Here is a 10,247-nt window from a genome sequence, read left to right as displayed (position 1 = left end):
ATGAATTCTTTTTATTATGTAATGTCTTCTCTTTTGTGATTAGTGTTTGTGTGATATAACTTTGTTCATCCTCACTTTTACCTTATAAGTATTTATAGTATAAGTATCTAATTGGGTTATTGAAGATGGCATATAACTGTTTGTTGTCTTTTTATTAGCCTAAATATCACTGTCTTTTAATTGGAATGTTTAAACCATTGATATTTAATATAATTATTGTTATAGTTTGGTTTGTATCTCAAATTTCGCTGTTTGTCTCACCGTCCTTTGTTTTGATTTGACAAAAACTGTCTCCTTGATCAAATCTGAGTCAGCTTCCTCTCAATTTTCTTTTGGACTATGCTCACCTTTGGACTCAGTCCTTGTCTCACTTAGTCCAGTTTTAGCAACACTCCTACTGGATCACAGGGTCAGTTTAGAAAAAATCCCCCACCCCTGATATCTGATCAAATTCGTTTTTCCCCACCCTCCTGTCTTATCACTTTGGCCTGCCATCAACACTAATCCTGTCAAATGGGCTTAACAGAATCCTCCTTACCCTTGACATTTCCTCTTAGCAATTTTCCATCCACTGACTATGAATCTTAACTTGTCCTTGTTGTGGTAGATGTTGAGCCCAATGTCTCTTCCCTATTGCAAAACTCCATTACAGTAGCCCCTATACCTATCTCAATAGTCCTGGTAAAATCTACTTTACTATTTTAACAAATTTACTGCTTTTCCTTCCCTTCTTTTGGATCAATTGAGTACAAAAACATAGGAGTGCATTTATCTTTCCAATATCCTGTGTTCATTCCTTTGGTTACCCAGGAGTGGAATTGCTGGATCATATGGTACTTCTATTTTTAATTTTTTGAAGAAATTTCATACTGTTTTCCATAGTGGCTGAATTGATTTGCATTCCACTAACAGTATACAAGGGTTCCCATTTCTCTACATCCTCACCAGTACTTGTTATCTCTTATGATCTTAATGATAGCCATTCTAATAGATGTGAAGTGATATTTCGTTATGGTTTTGATTTGTATTTCCATGATGATTAGTGATGTTTGGTATCTTTTGGGGTATATGTTTGCCATTTGGAATGATGTCTGTTTAGTTCCTCTGCCAATTTTTTAATCAGATTTCCTTTTCGTTATTGAGTTGCATGAATTCTTTATATGTTTTGGATTTTAACCCATTATTTGATATACAGTTTGCAAATATTTTATCCCATTCTGTAGATTTCCTTTTTACTTTTTTGATTGTTTCTTTTGCTGTGCAGAAGCATTTTAATTTGATGTAGTCCTACTTGTTGATTTGTGCTTTTGTCGCTTGTGCTTTTGGTGTCATAGCTAAAAAATCATTGTCAAAATGAATGTCAGCAAGATTCTTAGGTTTACTTCTAGTTTTACAGTTTCAGGTCTTATGTGAAAGTCTTTGATCCATTTCAAGTTAATTTCTATGAGTTGTGTAAGGTTAGGGACCAAGTTCATTTTTCTTCATGTGGTTATCCAGTTTTCTCACTATCATTTGTTGAAGAGCCTATTCTTTCCCCATTGAATATTCTTGACTAAGTTTGGGGTCTTTGTTCTTCTTTATCTAGTTCCTTACATTGTAAAGTTAGATTGTTTGAGATCACATTTATCACTATGAACTTCTTGTTAAAACTGCTTTTGCTGCATTCCATAGGTTCGTTATGTTCTATTTCCATCTTTATTTGTCTGAGGATATCTTTTGATTTCTTCTTTGACCCATTGGTTGTTCAGTAGCTTGTTGTTTAATCTCCACATATTTGTGGAGATTAAATTTTCCAGTTTTCTTCTTGTAATTGATTTTTAGTTTCATATTACTGTGGTCAGAAAAGATGTTTGGTATTATTTCAATCTTCTTAAATTTATTAAGACTTGTTTTGCAGCCTGACATATGATCTATCCTGCAGAATTTTCCATGTATTCATGAGAAGAATGTGTATTCTGCTGCCTTTGAATGAAACATTCTGTAAATGTCTAAGTCTAGCTGGTTCTATTCTGTACTTTAAATACAATGTCTCCTTATTTATTTTCTGTCTGCATGATCTATCTATTGTTGAAAATGGGGTATTGAAATCCCTATTATTATTGTATTACTGTCTATTTCTCTCCTCAGGTCTGTTAATATTTGCTATATATTTAGGTGCTTCTATCTCGGGTGCATAACAATTTATTCATGTTCCATCCTCTTGTTAGGTTGACATTTTAATCATTATATAGTGACCTCTTTGTCTTTTATTATAGTCTTTGGCTTAAAGTCCATTTTTTTTCTGATTAAGAATAACCATTCCTTCTTTCTTTTGGTTTCCATTTATGTGGAATTTCTTTTTCCATCCATTCACTTTTGGTCTGTGTGTCCTTAAAGCTGAAGAGAGTCTCTTGTAGGCAGCATACTATTGGGTCTTGTTTCTTTAAATCCATTCAGTCATTTATGTTTATTGATTGGAGAATTCAGTCCATTTACATTTAAAGTAATTGTTGATAGGTATGTGCTTACTATTGCCATTTCGTTAATTGTTTTCTGACTGTTTTGTAACTGCTTCATTTCTTTCTTCTCTTGCTGTTTTCTTTTGGGATTTGATGATTTTCTATAGTGGTATGATTTGATTCCTTTCTCTTTATCTTTCGTGCATCTATTATAGGTTTTTGCTTTGTGGTTACGAGTCTTACTTAAACATCCTATAATTATAGTAGTCCATTTTAAGCTGATAACAAATTCACTTTGAATAAATGCTGAAGCTCTACATTTTTACTCTTTCCTTCCAACATTTTATGTTTTGCATGTCGTAGCTTAAATCGTTGTACATTGTGCATCTGTTAACAAATTTTTGTAGTCATAGTTATTTTTAATATTTTGTCTTATAACCTTTATACTAGATTTTAAGTGATTTATTCACCACCTTTTCAACTTTAGAGTATCCCAAATATAACTATATATTTACCTTTTCCAGTGAGATTTATGTTTTCGTATGTTTTCTTGTTACTAATTTGCATCCTTTTATTTCAGTTTGAAAAAGTCCCTGTAACATTTCTTGTAAGGCCAGTCTAGTTGTAATGAATTCATTCAGCTTTTGCTTGCCTGTAAAACTCTTTATCTCTCCTTTAATTCTGGAAGACAACTTTGGTGACCAGATCATTTTATTTCTTTTTGTTTTTTTTAAAGATTAGCACCTGAGCTAACATCTGTTGCCAATCTTCTCTATTTTTTCCTTCTTCTCCCCAAAGTCCCCAAGTACATAGTTGAATATTCTAATTGTAGGTCCTTCTGGTTGTGCTATGTGGGGCACTGCCTCTGCATGGCCTGATGAGCGGTGCAATGTCTGCGCCCAGAATCCAAACCAGTGAGCGAAACTCCACACCATGAAGAGGAGCATGTGAACTTAACCACTTGGCCACGGGGCTGGCCCCAGGCAGATCATTCTTGAATGACAGGTTGGGTTTTTTTCAACAATTTGAATGTATCGTACCACTCCTTTCTGGCCTGCAAAGTTTCCACTGAAAAATCTGCTGATTGCTTTATGGGACCTTCTTTGTACTTAAGGAGTTGTTTTTCTCTTGCTGCTTTTGAGATTTTTCTCTTTGTCTTTAACTTTTGACAATTTAATTTTGTGTTAATTAGTTTTTGTCTCTGACCTTCCTAGATCTGGATGCCTACTTCTTTTTCTTGTTCAAGCATTTCAGCCATTATATCTTTAAATAAGCTTCCTGCCCCTTTCTCTCTGTCTTCTCCTTCTGGGACCCCTATAATGCAAACATTGGCCCACTTGTTAGTGTCCTATAATTTCCTTAAGCTATCAGTATTGTTTTTCATTTCATTTTGTTTTGCTCTTCTCATTGAATGAGTTCCACTGCTTGTCCTAGAGTTTGCTGATATTTTCTTCTGCTTGATCTAGTCTGGAGTGGAACCCCTCCATTGACTTTTTTAGTTCAGTTATTGTAGTATTCAGATCTCTAATTTCTGTTTGGTGCTTTCTTATTTTTTTTTTATCTCTTGTTGAAATTCTCATTTTGTTCATGCATTATTCTCTTGATCTTGGTGGGCATCTTTATGACCATTATTTTGAACTCTTTATTGGGTAAATCACTTATCTCCATTTCATTAAGGTCTGTTTCTGGAGTTTTATCTTGCTTTTCTGTTTGGAATATATTGCTTTCTTCCCTCATTTTTCTTGACTCTCTGTGTTGGTTTTTGTGCATCATATTAAAAAAGTCTTTGTATTCAACCCAAGCAGGGCTCTAGAAACTAAGCACCCCAGAAATGCTTGAGATTGTGCAAATTTTATTCTGCTCTCCCACTCCTCTCTCATGCTATGTTCTAAGAAAAATGCCTTAGGTCAGAGGTGAGGAGAACTGTAAGGAGAAGTGGTTTATTTTTTGTACTTGGTGCTCTTAAGATTCCAAATTATACCACCAATACACATTGGTATGAAAATCTCTTGATTTTGGTAGATCTACTCCTTTGTCCACCATAACAAAACTAGCACTTCTCCCAGGTATCTAGGTTGCAGTGCTCCTCTCCTTATTAACAGGAGTTGGTCCTTTGATAAAATTCTGCTCTTAGAGGTTTCTTTGCATCCTATTCAACTTTTATAGATCTCTAGAAAATTATAGATCCATCAGAGTAAAGTTTGTCCATTTTTCCATGTGGTCACCATGGAAATATCTTTTTAGATTTTTCATACTTTATTTTTTCCAGGAAGATTAGCCCTGAGCTAACATCTCCTGCCAATCTTCCTCTTTTTGCTGAGGAAGACTGGCCCTGAGCTAACATCTGTGCCCATCTTCCTCTACGTTTTCTTTGTGGGATGCCTATCACAGCATGGCTTGACAAGCAGTGCCATGTCCACACTGGGGATCCAAACTGGTGAACCCTGGGCCACCAAAGCGGGATGTGCAAACTTAACTGCTGGGCCACTGGGCCAGCCCCTAGTTCTTTTATACTTTGATGAGACTTATTATTCTATATATTTTTAAATTTCTATTTAAATTTTCTATCTAATCAAGGGATTTTTAGAAGAATACTATAATTCTTTTTTCTTTTTTTTTAAAGATTGGCACCTGGGCTAACAACTGTTGCCAATCTTTCCTTTTTTTTTCGTGCTTTTATCTCCCCAAACCCCCCTGTACACAGTTGTATATCTTAGTTGCAAGTCCTTCTAGTTGTGGGATGTGGGACGCCACCTCAACGTGGCCTGACGAGCAGTGCCATGTCCATACCCAGGATCCGAACCCTGGGCTGCTGCAGCGGAGCGCGCGAACTTAACCACTCGGCCACAGAGCCAGCCCCAAATACTCTAATTCTTATTGAGATAATAATTATTTGAGAATTTTTAAGATCTTTTATGAATGGCAATTACAGTAATCAACTTTATAAATTGGACAAAGATATATAAAGTATATATGTTTCACATATAAAATAAAGCTTATTTGATATACTGTTTAACTATCTCTGCCTTTGATATCTATTTTATCTTGGGCAATATTACGCTAGTCTATGGAATGAGTTCAGAAGTGGTCTTTTTCTATTTTCCAGAATATTTTATTTAAAATTGTAAAATATAGTCCATAAAATTTTCAGAGAAATTTTTCGGAAGTACTCTGCTTTTGTTTATGGGATGAGTTTAATCAATAACTTAATATTTTTATAGTTTTAAAATTATTCAAGCTTTGGATAAACTCATTTGCCTAGACATTTCTCCATTTTGTTGACCTTTTAAATTTATTTGCACTAAAATTATCACAGTTTTCTTTTTAGCTTTCTAAACTGTTTTATCTCTGTAAGTGCCCCCTTTATAATGACTACAATTATTTATCTGTGCCTTCTGATATTTTCAATTTGTAAATTCTATCAACCATTTGTCTCTTTTGTTAGTCTTCCGAAAGAACTAACTGGTTGCTTTGTAGATTCTCTGTACCATCTCTTTGTTTACCGTAATTATCATCATCTGATTCATTCTTTTACTTATTACCTCCTTTCTTTTACTTTATTTGACATTGTTTTCTTAATTGGTTGCTATCTTTTTAAATTGGATTCTTGGTTCACTGCTTTCTAGATGTTCTGATGCATAATGATTCCATTATCATTCATTTCAAAGTATTTTAGATTTTTTGTTAAATTATTCTTCTAGTAATGAGTTATTTTATCATTTCATTTCAGTATATATGGATATTTAAAAATCTATGCATTTACATGAATTTCTGAATTAATTTCATAGTTATGTAAGTAGCTTGCAGATACTTAATCTTCCAAATTTGTCAAAATATGTTTTATGGTCATCTATTTGACTAAATGTAATATCTACATCTATATCTATACTTATGTTTTCTGTGTAGTATTCTCTACTTAGTATGAAATTCTATATATGTCAATAGATAAGATTGTTCATTTTCTCATCACATCTTCTTATTTGTTGAATTTTATCCTACATCTTAATAATTTAGAGAGACTTTAAAACATATTTTACTCTAAAGGTGGCTTCACTTTTTCCCACTTTTTCTAGTAGTTCTCTCAGCATTTTCTTTACGCATCTTGAAGCTGTCTTATTAAGATTATGCTTATTGAGAATGTTATATCTCCTTGGTGAGTTAAAATTTTTTGTCATGTTGCAGTTAATTCTACGTTTTGTAATACTGTTTTTTAATCTCACATCTTATTTTATATAATATCAGTAGAGATAAGAAAATTTTAGCTTGGTCAGCTTTTCCTCTACTTGTACTTTCAAACTTGGTATGTTCTCATGTTCTAGTTATATCTCTTATAAATTGCATATAAATGTCTAGCAGCATATAAATCAGGTAATTTTTCTTGTACAGAGACATAGAAATTATCAGTTGTTTTATCAATAAATATTTTAATAGGAAAAATCAGAGACTTTTATCATTTTAATTATTGATATATGTTTAGAATTTTTCTAGTCATATTTTTATTTTCTCATTCTTTCTATGCTTCTTTTTGTTCCTTCATGACCTGTTTTAAAGAAAAAAAGTGAGTTTTAAAAGTAATTTATTGAAGTGAAATTCACATATTACAAAATTAACAACTTTAAGTGAACAATTCAGTGGCTTTTCGTACATTCACAATGTTGTACAACCACCACCTCTATATAAGATAAATGGGTTTTGTAAAAATTTTTATTATTCTACTTTTTTTCTCTTGCACTTCACAATCTTCATCTATTTTACTTTCTTTTCTCAATGTATATCTTTTTGGATTCCTTTAATGGAGGGTATTTTGATAGGAAACTCAGTTTGTTTGTTTTTTAAATTTTTAATTTTTTTTCCTTTTTCTCCCCAAAGCCCCCCAGTACATAGTTGTATATTCTTCGTTGTGGGTCCTTCTAGTTGTGGCATGTGGGATGCTGCCTCAGCATGGTTTGATGAGCAGTGCCATGTCAGCGCCCAGGATTCGAACCAATGAAGCACTGGGCTGCCTGCAGCGGAGAGCGTGAACTTAACCGCTTGGCCACGGGGCCAGCCCCTGAAACTCAGTTTTTATTCATCTCTATATTCTATATTTCACCCTCATTCTTTGTTAATATTTTTTAATTTGCCATTTTATTTTTTAATATTATGGAAGTTTTGAACATACATAAAAGTAGAGAGAATGAGTATAATAAGTAATAAAAAAAAAACCCATGTATCATTCACTCAACTTCATCAACAGATTCTCATTCTGGCCTTATGTATACCTTCCAATTTTTATTTTTTCCCTGTGTCCAGATTTCAAAACAAATCTCATCTTGTCATCTTGCTCTTGAATATTCAGTGTGCATCTCTAACTGATAAGCCTTATTTAATTTTTTATGCCTTTATCACACTTCCGCTCTCTGTTTTATTTGTGCCATTGATCTGTCAGAGAAAACGACTATTTGTTTTTTGAATACCTGAAATTCTGTAATTGGTCTGATTACTTCCTTGGATTATTGTTTAAATTTTCCTCTACCCCCTAAATTTCTTGTTAACTGCTAGTTAAACACAAAGGATTGATTATAATAAGATTCCCTTTAATTTGTTTGTTTTTGGTCAAAGAACCTTCATAATGGGATTTTGTTATTACTATTTTATCTTATTATGTGGCAAATAATATCTAGTTGCCCCATGTGTTATATAAATAAGATTATTTTATGGATTCAGATAGTACCAGCCTTATGTCTCTAATATAAATTTCCTCATTAAAATTACACCTAATGATTTAAAATCAATTGATGATTCTTTCCCAGCTCCAATATTTTATTAAGATTTCCAAAATGGCAATTTTCTAATCCTATCGTTCTTTCTGCATTTAGTGACTGGGATTGTTCCCTAAAAACTTCCCTTCATGAACTCTTTGAATACTTTGAAATGGAATTCACAAAGAGAAGGCAGGTTAAATGTTAAATTTTTACTAAATTTTATGAATTTTCAGAGTAAACAATTCTTTCCCTGATAATCTTGATAACAGCTCAACACGAGGTTGGCATAAGGAAAGCCATATTGTAGAAAGGAAACCATATTGTGACTTTGAATGACCTCTGACTAACTAACCTGGCTGGACATGCACCCTCCAAGAGATCTAGCTGCTCTGTGGATTTTCTGACCCCTGCTTGGCATGTACCTCCCAGCTATAATAAAACAATAACTTTATTCTTTTGAGTTCCTTAGGAATGAGATGACACCTGAACAGAGAGTCTAAGCTGATAGCAATCATCAATGAAAACTGATAGATCTGATGTGATGACTCTCAGTCTGTAACATCAGAGGGTCAACATTCCTAACACCCTCCTCTGTTACCCCCTGGTTTATGTGATTGCTTCAAGATTCTGTGCCTAAGATGGTTCTTTGGACATTAATCAGCCATCTTCCTCTTTGCTAGCAAGCAGTAATAAAATGCCCTTTCTCTACCAGCATCTTGCCTCTTGATGACTGGCTTTTGTCTTATGGCAAGCAGATCATGCCCTTTGTGAGGTAACGATCTCACATACTGACAACTTTTTAAGTATAATTATAAGTTCATATAATTGTTTATATTTGATTTGTTTTAATTTATTGCAATTATCATACTTATATTTAAATTTGTCATTATTTTGATCATTTCAGAATTTAAAATTGCCAGTGGAAAGATCTTTGAGTTGTCTTCTAGTCCTTTATGCACTATTCCCATCTGAGTTTCATGTTTTATAGCTTTTTTTGTGCTCTGGCACAACAAATTTATCCTAGGGGAGTATGTGTGTATGTGTGTGTTTGATGTTTCCTAGCTTACCTAAAACTAATGATTTCTCTGAAGAATCTTGGTTGCCATTAGAGGTTGTTAATATTTGGACATGATAACCTAGGCACTTGAAGTATTTATGCTACTGGGTGCCATTGCTTCTATGACTTTCAGTGTACCAAGCTAGGAAATGCATATGACAGTTTAAAAGCTATACTTTTATACTTCAATTCAAATTAGGTTGATAGACTTTCTACTTAAATACTTTTATTTTTATAATTGGATCTTTTTCTTGCACTGAAATTCTTATTTTCTTGTGATGCTAACGTAACTGCATATTTACTTTTTTCTACATCACACATGTAATAACTTCAAAATAACATTATCAATATATAACTAAAAAGATTGCTGTGTACTGCTTGTAAGTGCTTTTGTTCATAGAGTACATTGGATTTACAGTAAAAACAACAAATCACTGTGTTTTAGTCACTTGAAGTAATTCATCTTTCTGTGCAGTAGTTACCAATTTAAGATAGAGTTAGCTTGCTTCAGTTTCTTTTAAAACTGTTGGTACTTTTTTTGTGGGTAGTTTTGTTACTGCACAAAGTGCATGATCTGCCCTTTGGACAGATGGATAGATATATCCCAAATAACAAAATTTCTTTGGGTTCCTCAACAATTTTTAAGAGTTGAAAGTTCTGCTGGCAAGAGGGAAGATGGATGACTAATATCCAAAGGAACCATCTTAAGAGGGGCACAGAATCTTGAAGCAGAATCTTGAAGGCCGGTGGGTTATAGAGGAGGAGGTTAGGAATGTTGACCCTCTGGTGTTACAGACCAGGAATTGCCACATCGGATCTTTCAGTTTTCATTGATGATGGCTATCAGCATAGACTCTCTGTTTGGGGGGGTCATCACATTGCTAAAGAACTCAAAAGAACAAAATTACCATCTTATCGCAGCTGGGAGGTATACGCACTAGCAGGAGTCATAAAATCTACAGAACACGTGGATCTCCTAGAGGGTGCAAACCCAGCTGGGTTAGTTAG

Source organism: Equus caballus, chromosome 6 (assembly GCF_041296265.1).
Source record: "Equus caballus isolate H_3958 breed thoroughbred chromosome 6, TB-T2T, whole genome shotgun sequence".
Lineage (NCBI taxonomy): Eukaryota > Metazoa > Chordata > Mammalia > Perissodactyla > Equidae > Equus > Equus caballus.
This window is presented reverse-complemented; position numbering follows the sequence as displayed.